Raw genomic sequence first — 13,993 nt, forward strand, 5'->3', positions numbered from 1 at the left:
TCAGCCTTAAGGCAGGGATCCAGTTCGAGAAGCAGTCAGGAGATGGCTGAACATTTGTCCAATAGTGGTGGAGAAACAGTCCAGGTCATGTCCAGAAAACAAAGATGTCCGAGGGCGAGACAAACGATAACTTTGCAAGGGCAGGCAATCAGAACAGGCTGGACGTATAAGTCATCACAGTGGCCTTCAGATAACCTATCCAACAGGAATTCGTCTTATGGCGAGCAGGTACATAAAGGCTGGTCACAGGTGAGTGAAATCAGCTTGATTGTGCGGCTGCAGGTGGATGGATGACAGGTGCAGCAGATCTCGCACCGATTGCAAGATGCAGAGGGAGAGAGTGAGGGAGCAGACAGAAACATGACAAGATGGAAAAGTAACACCAAGGCTTCTGAGAGAGGGTCATCACTAAATCTAGTAATGGTTTTTCACTGCCGGCTGAGGCACAGAGCTTATGAGGAGAATGTGGATGGTGAAGCCCACCGCTGGAGTCAATCCAGCTCATCTTCAGTAACTCCGGGTGGAGGCGTGAAACTAACGCTGCATCAGGAGGTTGAACAAGAGGAAGAGCTCCATCTTAGCCAGACCCTCCCCACGACACGCCCTGCGACCTGCGAGGGGAAAATATTTAGCGCATTTTAATCCAACCTGCCCGGCAAACATAATGTGAATCTATTAAAAAAACTGCTGCAGTTGTTCTACCTGCAGAAATGTTAGGAAGGCATCTCTCTTGATGAATTTGCCCTCCTTGTTCAGAATGAGAAGGGTTGAAGGTGTGTGAAGGGCTTTCCCATTCACTCTCATCATTCATAAGAAGACGTAAGCAGGGGAAACACAGTTGTTCCCTGCAAGCAAAAAATGAACATCGTCATCATGATCAGGGGCAAATTGGTCCGTTGGGAGCTCAGACATGTTTACTCTACCTTTTTTATGAAAATAGCCTGGAAGGTGACATCTTGACTGGTTCTGTGTGGGATGCTCAGGGGGACGATGTTAGCCAGCCTCTGTATCTCATGGATGACAGCATCAGTGTACGGCAGGTTTTTAACGGTCTTCCACTCTGACTTTACCAGCTTCCAATGACCCTGGCCAGCTCCTCCTGGACCCGGTCTGCAGAATAATGGATATTACCAACAATTCCCCTCTTTGAGTCTCATGGTCACAAAGATGAATGCAAATTTGTTACAGTTTAGCAGATATAATATTTTAAAGTTAATATTCCTCATTAACAGCAAAGTAAATGCAGATGGAAATACAGAAACCTTCTTGTATTCAGTCTGTAAGTATTTAGTAAATTATTTAACCAAATGAAAAACTTTCTGCTTGCTTGAGATCAGCAATTATAGCCTATGGGGATAGCTGGGGATAATTGTTGCATCTACAGTTGGAATAAGGGCAACTGGGATGAATCAAACTATAAAAACATATTTCCTCCACCAGCATTTCAAGCTAGGTACAAACAGGTTTCTTGTGGGGGGAATATTTTTATGTTGTTGTGTTTCCTGATCATTATTCTTCAACCTCTCAGCTCCTCTGCCTATCAGCTGTTTCCTATCTTCACTTGATTCTGCATAAACTTTTTTTTCCACATGTCCTTCTGTATTTAAGCTCCCTGGCTCTTATCACTCATTCCCTGGTTTCTTTCTGTTGACTTTATGCTCCTTGTTGCTCCGCCTGATTTTTGCTGCCCTCTTTCTCATGGTTTGTTTCCCTACCCAGGTTCAACATCAAAACTGCTTTGCGTTGTTGTTGGTTGTTTATTTCATAATCATAATCCTGCACTAAACATGAAAAGAGAACTTTTCTTCCCATGTTTTGGCCTGTGGGAAGCTAGACCTATTCTGGCTTTTTGTTCCAACAACCCATTTTTTTCTTACCACACTCCCACAAACACCTGAACTGTGGAGGGCAGGAATATTACTTTTGTCGTCACCAGACTGCCCCAACTGAGCTGTAGATCGCTGCAAGCTCTCCAGAGTGTACCATGAGCTTCTTGGTTTACATCCCTGATTAAAGCATGGATGGTCCCGTGTTGGCAGGTATGAAGTTGCACCACACTTTTTACAGTTTTAGAGGTATCAGAGTAATAGTGCTTACATAACTTTAGATATCCTTTTAAAATGTATGTTTTTTTATTACATTAGATGTTTTTTATGATATAAAGACATTTAAAAAACATTCAAATATTTCCCATTATGTAAAAATCATATTACTTTGTGCCATTCCTATAAAATCCTTTGAAGATTGTGGTTGTAAAATTAACAAACTGTGAATTCATGTAAGCTCTTAGCAGTAAATGATTTTATGGGATTCTTCATAAATAAAATTGATTCCATTAAAAATAAAATAATTGGCATCCTCCCAAACATGATTAACCTCGTCCTCAGTAAGTGAGGCAGCATTGGAGGAATCTTCAGAACCTGCGCATTTCTAACTGTTTAAAAGCAGTAGCTATCTTTCTGAGCTATCCTAAAATTTTAAGCTTCATCTAACCTTCTACCTGTATTTTAGACCAAATCCCAACCAAGTTTGTTTAAGGAGGTATTCCTCTGATCAGTGTGGTCCTATTTTAGACATGATTAATCTATCCTTGGTAAAGGATTGTACCACAGGCTTTTAAGTAGCTGTTATTAAACCTTTACTTAAGAAACCATCTCTTGATCAAGATGAGTTAGTAAATTACAGACCTATATCTAATCTTCTTTTCTTATCTAAAATTCTGAGAAAGTAGTTGCTATCACTATGAACATTTACAAAGTAATGACCTACTTGAGGAGTTTCAGTCAGCTTCAGAGCTCATCATAGCACTTGAAACAGCTCGTGGTGAAGGGTCACAATGATATTCTCATGGCCTCAGATAATGGACTTGTGTCTATTACTTGTCCTTGTTAGATCTCAGTGCTGCATTTGATACAGTTGATCACAATATTCTTCTACAAAGACTGAACATACTGTAGGGATATTAAGGGAAAAGCATTAGGCTGGTTTAAATCTTATCTGTCGGACAGATTCCAGTTTGTTCATGTTAATAATAAATCTTCCTCAAACTCTAGGGTCACTTGTTGGAGTACCACAGGGTTCAGTCCTTGGACAATTCTATTTACTATATATATGCTTCCGATTGGCAAAATGATCCGGACAGCATGGGATTAATTTCCACTGTTATGCTGATGACACTCAGCTATATTTATCTATAAATCCTGATGAATCCAATCAGTTACTTCGACTGCAGTCATGTCTTGATGACATCAAAAGCTGGATGACTTTAAATTTCCTGCATTTAAATTCTGACAAGACAGAAGTTGTAATCTTTGGGCCAGAGTCTTCAAAAAATAAAGTTCTTAATCAATCACTTAATCTGGATGGCATTAACTTGGCCTCTGGTAATAAAGTTAAAAATCTTGGTGTTGTTTTCGACCAAGACATGTCATTTAAATCCATATTAAACAGGTTTCCAGAGTTTCCTTTTTTCACCTCAGGAATATCGCCAAAATTAGAAACATTCTGTCCAGGGGTGATGCTGAAAAACTAGTCCATGCATTTGTTACTTCAAGGCTGGACTATTGTAATTCTTTACTATCAGGAAGTCCACAAATGCAGTTCGAAGCTCTTCAGCTGATCCAAAATGCTGCGGCAAGAGTTCTGATGAAAATCAACAAGAGGGATCATATTTCTCCAATTTTAGCTTCCCTTCATTGGCTTCCTGTTAAATCAAGAATAGAATTTAAAATTCTCCTTCTAAGGTATAAAGCCCTTAATAAGCAAATTCCATCATATATCAGAGCTCTGATTACCCCGTATATTCCTAACAGAGCACTTCGCTCTCAGACTGTAGGTCTGCTGGTGGTTCCTAGAGTCTCTAAAAGTAGAATGGGAGGCAGATCCTTTAGCTATCAGGCTCCTCTCCTGTGGAACCAACTCCCAGTTTTGGTCCGTGAGGCAGACACCCTGTCTATTTTTAAGACTAATCTTAAAACTTTCCTTTTTGACAAAGCTTATAGTTAGAGTGGCTCATGTTACCCTGAGCTACCTCTATAGTTGTGCTGTGATAGGCCTATAGGCTACTGGAGGACATCAGGGTCTAATTTTCTCACTCTACTGATTTCTACTGTTCTTCAGTCTACTGTTCTCCAGTTTTGCATTGTATTACATTGAAATGACTGTCGTCATTTCAGCTTTTAACTTTTGCTCTCTCTCTTTTTCTTCATAGTAGGTACACCTGGTCTGGCGTTCTGTTAACTGTGACATCATCCAGAGAAGACGGCTCACCCGCTACTACCATCTAATGTAGAACAGATTACTAGATCAATGTGTGCTTCTGTGCTTTTTTGTCTCTCTTGTTGTGTCTCTGCTCTGTCTTCTGTAACCCCAGTCGGTCGAGGCAGATGACCGTTCATACTGAGCCCGGTTCTGCTGGAGGTTTTTCCTTCCCGCAAATGGGTGGTTTTTCTTTCCACTGTCGCTTCATGCTTGCTCAGTATGAGGGATTTGCTGCAAAGCCATGGACAATGCAGACGTCTCTTCCTGTAGCTCTACGCTTCTTCAGGAGTGAATGCTGCTTGTCGGGACTTTGAAGCAATCAACTGGTTCCCTTATATAGGAACATTTTTGACCAATCGTATAATCTGACTGATTTTTGACTTTGTAAAGTGCCTCGATGATGACATGTTTCATGAATCTGGCGCTATATAAATAAAATTGAATTGAATGAATTGTGAAACGTTTTTTTAAGCTGTATGAATACTGTAGAAGGCCCTATAGCTCCTACTAGAACCGCCTCTACCTATGAAAGACACTGCATACCTTAAGAAAACCATGCTGAAAAATATGTTTCTGGTACAGAAAAACCAACATCACGGATGTCAATTTGTCTTTATTACCCTGAATGTGGGGATACTTGGCCATGAGCAGCAGCCCCCACCTCAGTGTTGCAGCTGTGGTGTCAGTTCCAGCAGAAAACAGGCTGGTCAATGAAAATATCAGGTTTTCCTCTGTGAACTGAGTGTCTTTCGTAAAAGAGTCCTGAAAGGAAAAATATATGTATACCGCACATGAGACAAGGTGTTTGATGCAGCCATCATCCTTAAATGGATGGAGTAAAAAATTGTCTTGCCTCTTCTTTCTGCTTCCGAATCAGAAAACAGTCCACCAGTCCTCTGCACGTCTGAGGCTCCAGAGTCTCCTTCAGTTCCTTGATTAAATCTTTCACATCTCTCTTCGTCATCTTCACATTTTTTAGAATCACCTGGCGCTTTTTTATCCATCCGACCAGCCGGGGGAAACATATTGTAGAGCTTCAAATCAAGAAAAATATATTGAAAAATTCATTCTATACCAGTCAAATCGTTTTGCGTTAAAATAATCAGTGCCTTTTAATCCCCTCCTACTCCTGTGAAATAGCATCAGAGGATTTTTCTCTTTAAGGAACTAATAGCTTTTCAGTTCAGTTCACACTATGCATTTAAAGTAAAGATTATGCTGACAGTAGCCTACCGCTTGTTTGAACTTTGTATTTTATTGTGACTTTATTTGATAGAGCAATGCAAATTGTATATCACTGTGAGGTGGAAGAGAAAAACATGCATATTTTTTTAATGTTCTTTCACAAATCAAAGTCTATAAAATGTGGCTTCTATATTTATTCAGGGCCCCATGACTTTAATGCTCCTTACTTAAGCCTTGTACTGTATAAAAATGAATAACAGTCACACAAACCCGCACAAACAGACCACTGTGTATTGTTTCAAACAATGTGTTGCATACACTCACCGGCCACTTTATTAGGTACACCTGTCCAACTGCTCGTTAACACTTAATTTCTAAGTAGCCAATCACATGGCGGCAACTCAATGCATTTAGGCATGTAGACATGGTCAAGAGAATCTTCCTGCAGTTCAAACCGAGCATCAGTATGGGGAAGAAGAAAGAAAGGTGATTTGAGTGACTTTGAACGTGGCATGATTGTTGGTGCCAGACGTGCTGGTCTGAGTATTTCAGAAACTGCTAATCTACTGGGATTTTCACGCACAACCATCTCTAGGGTTTACAGAGAATGGTCCGAAAAAGAAAAAACATCCAGTGAACGGCAGTTCTGTGGGCGGAAATGCCTTGTTGATGCCAGAGGTCAGAGGAGAATGGCCAGACTGGTTCGAGCTGATAGAAGGGCAACAGTGACTCAAATAACCACCCGTTACAACCAAGGTGGGCAGAAGAGCATCTCTGAACGCACAGTACGTCGAACTTTGAGGCAGATGGGCTACAGCAGCAGAAGACCACATCGGGTGCCACTCCTTTCAGCTAAGAACAGGAAACTGAGGCTACAATTTGCACAAGCTCATTGAAATTGGACAATAGAAGATTGGAAAAACGTTGCCTGGTCTGATGAGTCTCGATTTCTGCTGCAACAGTTGGATGGTAGGGTCAGAATTTGGCGTCTACAACATGAAAGCATGGATCCATCCTGCCTTGTATCAACGGTTCAGGCTGGTGGTGGTGGTGTCATGGTGTGGGGAATATTTTCTTGGCACTCTTTGGGCCCCTTGGTACCAGTTGAGCATCGTTGCAACGCCACAGCCTACCTGAGTATTGTTGCTGACCATGTCCATCCCTTTATGACCACAATGTACCCAACTTCTGATGGCTACTTTCAGCAGGATAATGCGCCATGTCATAAAGCTGGAATCATCTCAGACTGGTTTCTTGAACATGACAATGAGTTCGCTGTACTCAAATGGCCTCCACAGTCACCAGATCTCAATCCAATAGAGCATCTTTGGGATGTGGTGGAACGGGAGATTCGCATCATGGATGTGCAGCCGACAAATCTGCGGCAACTGTGTGATGCCATCATGTCAATATGGACCAAACTCCCTGAGGAATGCTTCCAGCACCTTGTTGAATCTATGCCACGAAGAATTGAGGCAGTTCTGAAGGCAAAAGGGGGTCCAACCCGTTACTAGCATGGGGTACCTAATAAAGTGGCCGGTGAATGTATATTGTAATGTATTGGGAGGGAGAGTTGATGTAAAACAGCTGACCTCCAAGCCCTCCATCGCCTTTGCATCTCAATTTATTGGAGCAGCCGGGCTTGTAAAAACAAAGAAGTAAAAAGCATCTGAACCGACTGTAATATTTATCACGCTCCATTTGTGCTTTTACTCTGAAGTCCCCATACCGAGGTGAAGACAGGAAATGCTGTGTGGTTGCCCGGGTAACGTCAGTTGGATTTCATATAAACTGTCAATCACAACACCAACGTAAAAATCGGCACCTCTCTGATAGCATAAATTTTTTTCCTCCGCTACATGGCCAAGTCAATAACAATGATCGCACATGTGATGTCAGGATCGCATTTTGTCGCAGACTGTGAATGCGCTGGACCCTAAAACTCTGTTTCCCATTTAAGGACTAGGCCTTAAATGCAGTGCAAGCAATGACCCATGCTATAAGAGTAAATAGAGTCCCCTTATGTGTCATTATCAGTTCTAATCCAACTCTTCTGTAAAACCTTCAGAGGTTTGCGAGAGAATATTAGGGAAGCGACACCATTAGACCAAGGAACACTGAGGTAAGGGAAGCTGATCAAATTTGATAAAGAAACGGTGAGAAGTACAGGAAAGACCTGAATCAACCTGTTGGATTCTGCTGAAAACAAATACAGATCACACTTTTAAGATTTTTATTTGAAAAGAAATTTGCAAACCATGTGGCTTTTTCCTTGCACTTTACAATCCTGCACTACATCGTGTTGGACTATCACATAAAGTCCCAACAGAATGCATGAAGTCTTTTACAGAGCTGTAGTAGTTTTTAAGTTTAGGGAATTGGTGTACATGTAATGAACTGTTGCATCATTAAGCTCAGTGTTTGGACTTCAGACATTAATCTACCAGTCGCTACCCTTCCCTCTCTTTGGCTACAAGTACATTATTTACACAGCAGATCAAGTGAAACATTAAGCTCACCTGGATGTCTGCCGAACCTGTGATGCGTATAGTCTCATTTGTTCGACTAACCAGGTTTCTAAATCGAGGGTCATCGTATTCAAATCTGCTTCCATACGCAATAGAGGAGATGATGTTGGATGTTGCATAATTCACTGGACATGATGTGTTAAACGGTTCCCCTGTGGAGCAACAGAGACATCGTTTTATCTTGTGCTGTTAAAATGCACTTAATTTACAGAGGCTACAGAGAGCAAAAGTTTCAATCCCAATAATGATTTAAACTTTTTAAAGAAGAGTTTATGTGTATATTTCTTTAAAAAACACATCATAAGTGATACCTTTATAATTCTCAATCGTTTGAATGAGATGTCCACACTCCTCTAAGATTTTTTCCTCAGCAACTCTCTTCCCCATCCCAAAATCTCTGAGGGTGGTCAGGGCGAAACGACGCATCTCTTTCCATGTTTCTCCATTTGAAAACACAATTCCTTATACAGGACACAAAAATCAAAATGAAGACAAATTTGTACCTTTTGAATAATATCGTCAAGCAAATGATAAAACAAAAGGCAAGTCACATAGGTCCAGCACTTTGTGAAAGTGTTCATACCTTTTTAAATATTTTGTCAAGTTACTAAAGCAGACTTCAGCCTGTTTTACAGTTTTTTTATGTAATAGATCAACAATAAGTAGTGCATAAACTGCAGCAAATGTCAAGTCACCTAATGTCCTCCTGTGTCCATCTTTTTCCCCCTGATAGACATCCAGCTGTTATGTAAAAGCTGTAGCTAACAGCTTCATGAAGACCAAGGAACACAGCAGAGAGTTCAGGGAGAAAACCGGTGATGCGTTTACAGCAGATATAGGTCATAAAACAACATCCCAAACTTTGGACATCTCATGAAGCACGGTTCAGTCCAACATTGGAAACTAGAGTATGGCACAGCAGCTGACCTACCAACATATGGTCATCCAGCTAAATGTTCCATAAAGCCCAGCTCTATGGAGTGTATGGCTTATTGGGGTCCTATGGACAGATCCTCCAGGCTCTGCAGCTCATGGTCCAGTCTGTGAGTTCTGGTGGGTGGCCCGCTCTTGACAGGTTTGTTGAGTGGTACCATGTCCTTTAAAATTATGAATTTAATGATTTGTATACTTTTTATAACTCTACACTGACTTCTCAACAACTTTGCCGCTGAATTGATTGAAGAGCTCCTCTGTCCTCATAGTATGATGCCTCTAGCTTAGTGGCCCTGCAGCTTTTGGGGCCTTTATGTGTTTTGACCAACAGATCATGTGACATTTACATTGCACACAGGTGGACTTCATTTTGTTAATTATATTACGTTTGGATGCAACAGAACTTTTAGGGGCTTCATAGCAAAGGTGGCATATATATCATTGATATATATCATTGATACATATCACATATCATTGAACTTCACCAAGTTAGACTATTTTATGCAGATCATCAAATAAAGTAAGATTAAAAAAACATTAAAATTACAGGTTGAAACATGGAAAAATAGGTAAAAAGCCACATCTTAAAAGTTGATGTTCACAGGTGCTTTTCATCCAGTCTGACTGAGCTTCAGCTAATTTGTAAGGACAAAGGGGAAGAATTGTTAGTTCTGCAAAACTGGTAGAGGCATGACTCAAGTGAATGAATGGAAATTGATGCCACAATATTCAGATGTAATTTCTTTATTTATACCATATAAATAATTTTCATTCTGCGTCTTCCCAGTTTATGCAATAGTTTGTTAGACTTGTCTGTCACATAAAATCTATAAAAAGGACTGAAGTCTGTGAGTGTAATGAGAGGAAATGTAAATGTGAGCTATTAGTTCTTTGTTAATGGGTGTTTAACTATCTACTTCTGGACATACCGTGGCCTTTGCTTATATCCTCTAATATAGGTGTCATTTCTCTTTCTCCAAACTCGTCTGCATAGCTGACTAGAGCCTCTTTAACTGTCCTGTACCCAGACAGCACAACCACTTTTTTTGGTCCAAAATAAACTGTAAATATAGACCCATATTTCTTGGAAAGCTAGATGGATGAAAAAAAGAAAAAGAAAGATGAGATGAAACTGAGATGAAACTGGTTTATAAGTTGCATAAATATGACATTGCAACTTGAGTTAGAAGAATAAACCCACCTGACACAGGGTTTTGTAGGGTCTCTGGAGATCAAGTTGCAGCAGGTTGCCAAGCAGAGGCAGAGGCTTCGGTCCTGGAGGCTCTCTACCTGCTTCGCTGGAGGAGGAACCGACAGAAATCAAATAAAGGATCATTAAAAGCACAGCTACTCCCACCACAGTGGTAGGACTGGAGAAGAGAGAGAACCCTAAATCCTCCATGTCTTCAGATCCCTATAGCCTCCTTGTCTGAGTTTCCAGAAAAGATAGAGTCTGTGTTGCTGTGAAAACTTCACAGTGATGTTGCTTCACTGATAGGTTGGCTCTGCATTGGCCATGCCCACTCAACCTTTGTGCACCGTTTTGCCTTAGGCGACTTAGTGCCAAGTTGCTTAATGATGTTTGTGTTGGGACACTCCACCCCAGGCCATCCCCCTTTGTGTCACAGTGGGCAACAGATTAGAAGTTTGGATGGTAGAAAAAACGGCTGCACAATATGAGATACAATTTAACTGCACAAAATCATACTTCACTAAAGTGCCCTTATCATGCTTTTTAGTGAAAAGGTGCTTTTTTTAGGTGTGAGACTCTGATAATGGGGGGGCGGGGGCGGTTAAAGGTGCCCAGATATATTGTAAAATGTTGAAGTTGCTTAATGTACAATTTATTTTATTTATATATTTGAGCAAAATTATTTTTTCTTACAGAGTTTGGCAAATAGCTGAGAAACTATCATAGTTAACCAATTATTGCAGTTATTGCATTTATCAGTACAGGAAGGATGTGTGCATTTCAATGACATCCATGAATGAGATTTCAACAAACATTAAACAAGAAGCTAAAACTAAGGCAAAACAAACCACATAAAACCTCTTTACCAAAGTGAAAAAAAAACATAGAACATCATCCTAGATCTTCCTTTTTGTCTTGTTTTCAGTATTAATATTTCAGTTACTAATATTGCATAAATAAAATGGTGTCCATGTTTTATTTAGAATGTTTAATTAGTTTATATAACATCACATATAACACATATTGTTCAGAAAAATAAAGGAATTAATTATTGGTACATTTGTGATCAAATACTATGGTTCATGTATTTTTATTACTGCACCTTTAGGGCTGTATGTTTTGAATCAGGACAGAGAATGTGGCAGAGCAGAGGGAGGCTCACTCCTGAACTCACTGTGTAGATGCGTTATATTTCCCCAGTTTATTGGGCAAAACCCTTTTCTGTCAGCAGAGGGAAAAAAATCTGTAATGTCCACCAAACATCTCTGACCTTTCATACAGATTAAGCACATTTCCTCTTCATGGCAGTTAAGTCAAAAATTATGTCGCCTTCACCTTAACCTTTAGCTGCTTCCACCTTCATCAGTCCCAAGTCGAGACCCTGGGTGGGCCACCCCAAAAACGTAATGTTACTTCCAGTCAAAAGACGCATGCTGGTGCAATTAAAAGGTCTATTTAAACCTAAATCTGCAAGGGGTATAAACTAAACGTCAAGGACCGTCAGCTGAAATAATGACAAACAATGAAAGTCATGAACGCATTTCATCCATTTTGAACTCTGTATTCACTACCAGTGCATGGTGGTAAATTTTAACATTCTTTTAGGTTTTTAAAATTATTGATCATCTTAGTCCATGTTATTTATCAGATCTGCTTTTGCCGTATCAGCCCTTCAGACCCTTCAGGTCTTCTGATGGAACCCAGAGTGAGAATTAAGCAACACTGTGTGGGGACAATTTTTAGAAGGGTCTGTTGAAACAGGCTTCCTGAAGATCTGAGGGCATCTGAGAGTGATGCCGTTTTTATCTATACAGTCCCACTTTACTTCAATTTGAATATTTATTATCTATTGTTTATTTAGTTTTGTCTGTTATTTCTGACATTTCAAAATAAGAGTATAAAGTCATAATCAATACATTTGAACATTATTGAAACTAGCAAAAGCACAAGATGATTTTCTATTTTTCTTATATATATATATATCCATCCCATCCTGCTCACCGGGATTTTCTTCCTCGTCATATAATTTCGGGCTCCACAATATATTACAAAGTCATGAAAATACTGCCGTATACATTTAAATATGGGAAAGAAGTGCTTGGACTGCAATAATTATTATTTACTTCAGCACCTTGCAGTCAGCTTCTTTATTCCAGTAATATACTTGGTAAAGTTTGTTCCTTACAAATGCAGGAAATTTTTGGGGAGGGCATTACTTCTTTGCCAGAAAAAAAAAACAAAAAACGCTTCACTCCCTTAACAGCTAATGAAGATGTAATGAATATTGCTGGTAAATCTGATATTCAGCCGGACACGGAGTTACATTTTTTAAACGGTTAATTGTGAAGACGATTAGTGGCAGCTGAGGCGGGCAAGCAGAACCAGATTTGACAGATGAGTTATATTTCATCCCTACTGACCGCCAGAGGCGGTGCTTTAAGCACTGGATGACTTATGTCAACAAGGTCACGAGGAATCAGCAACATTCAAGGAACATTCACCTAATGTGTTGTAGATGTATGCTGCTCCAGAATTCTTTGAAGAGGATGAGGCGCAGCCACATTCACCCTGTAAAACCGAGTAAAGGTACTCTGTGATTTCCAGGAGGCCGCACGGCATATAACATCCAACGGCACCCCAGTCATGGCAGCAAACGATGTCGACATGCCCCTTGTAGAGTGGCACTTCACTCCTGTCGGCAGTGGCTGGTCCTGCAAGGCATAAGCATTGGAGATCAAATCCACAACCCAGTGTGCCAGTCGCTGCTTAGAAAGTGCCTGACCTTTCCGTGAGCCGGCGTAGCAAACAAAAAGGCTATTTGTCTTTCGGAAGGATGCCGTGATATAGGGCACAGTGGTTCGGAGGGGCATCCCGTATCAAACCGAGCAAGATGGAGGGGCTGGTTACCGTCCGCCCCCAGTGACACCTTAGGAATGAACGCTGCGTCAGGCCACAGTGTAACACCTTACCCATCAGGATTCCACCGGCAGCATGGCTCGGCCACTGAGAGAGCCTGCAATTCACCCACACGCTTTGCTGAAACCATCGCCAAAAGGAACGCTGTCTTCAGTGAGACAGTGGATGCAAACGCCAAGCACCTCTCATAAACAGCACAACGTCCTTGTCTCGGCCCACTGTGCAACCATTCAGCCCGACATGCCGACAGGAAGTGGCAGCTACATATACTTTTAAGGTAGATGGAGACCGCCCCTGATCCAGCAATTCCTGCAGGAAGGTCAGTATGTCAGAGACTGAACACTCCTATCATAACAAATGATAGGAGTGAGCCAGCTGGAAATGTTGGAGTTCCACTACAAAACAAATTTACTTCACTTCAACATTACACCCAGGAATATAGTCCATCTCATGACAACATTTTTTGTTCTAAATGGTCTTCTCCTAAGCTGCCAAAGAAAAATCGAGCCTCAAGTCCATGAAGCTTAATATATTATGCAACGCAGCTGTAAATGGGATTAAACACATCTGTAACTGGAAAAACACAGAAGTGATGATTTATGACTGTAACCTGGTGTCTGATATCTCAGAAAAATGCATAAAACACGTTGAAGCCTTGGGTGGTGAGAAGTATTGATTATATTTGTCTTTTAAATAGAGTTGAAGTCTCAATGTCAGAGTGTTTCAAGACTTCTGGTGCTTAACAAATTTCCGGAAAAAAATATGTTCTACAAGATCTGTGGAACAATTTTATTATTTTCTGAGAGAAAAGACAACTTTTCAACACAGACTGTATCTCTTTAAAATGGTCAGGTACCAAATGCCAATGTTTTTTTTTTTTTTCTGTGAAACACCGGCTGTGTCCTTAAACAAAGTACAACAAGTGCATAAACAGATGATAAGCCCAGTACAGCCCGAACAGCCAAGGTAAAGATAGCTA

General features: G+C 40.6%; 1 pseudogene; it reads right to left on the reverse strand.

Annotated features, from left to right (window-relative positions):
- Positions 1-491: 491 nt before the first annotated feature.
- LOC118566306 lies at positions 492-10,308 on the reverse strand (annotated as a pseudogene).
- Between the last annotated feature and the right edge of the window lie 3,685 nt (positions 10,309-13,993).

This window comes from Fundulus heteroclitus, chromosome 16 (assembly GCF_011125445.2).
Source record: "Fundulus heteroclitus isolate FHET01 chromosome 16, MU-UCD_Fhet_4.1, whole genome shotgun sequence".
NCBI lineage: Eukaryota > Metazoa > Chordata > Actinopteri > Cyprinodontiformes > Fundulidae > Fundulus > Fundulus heteroclitus.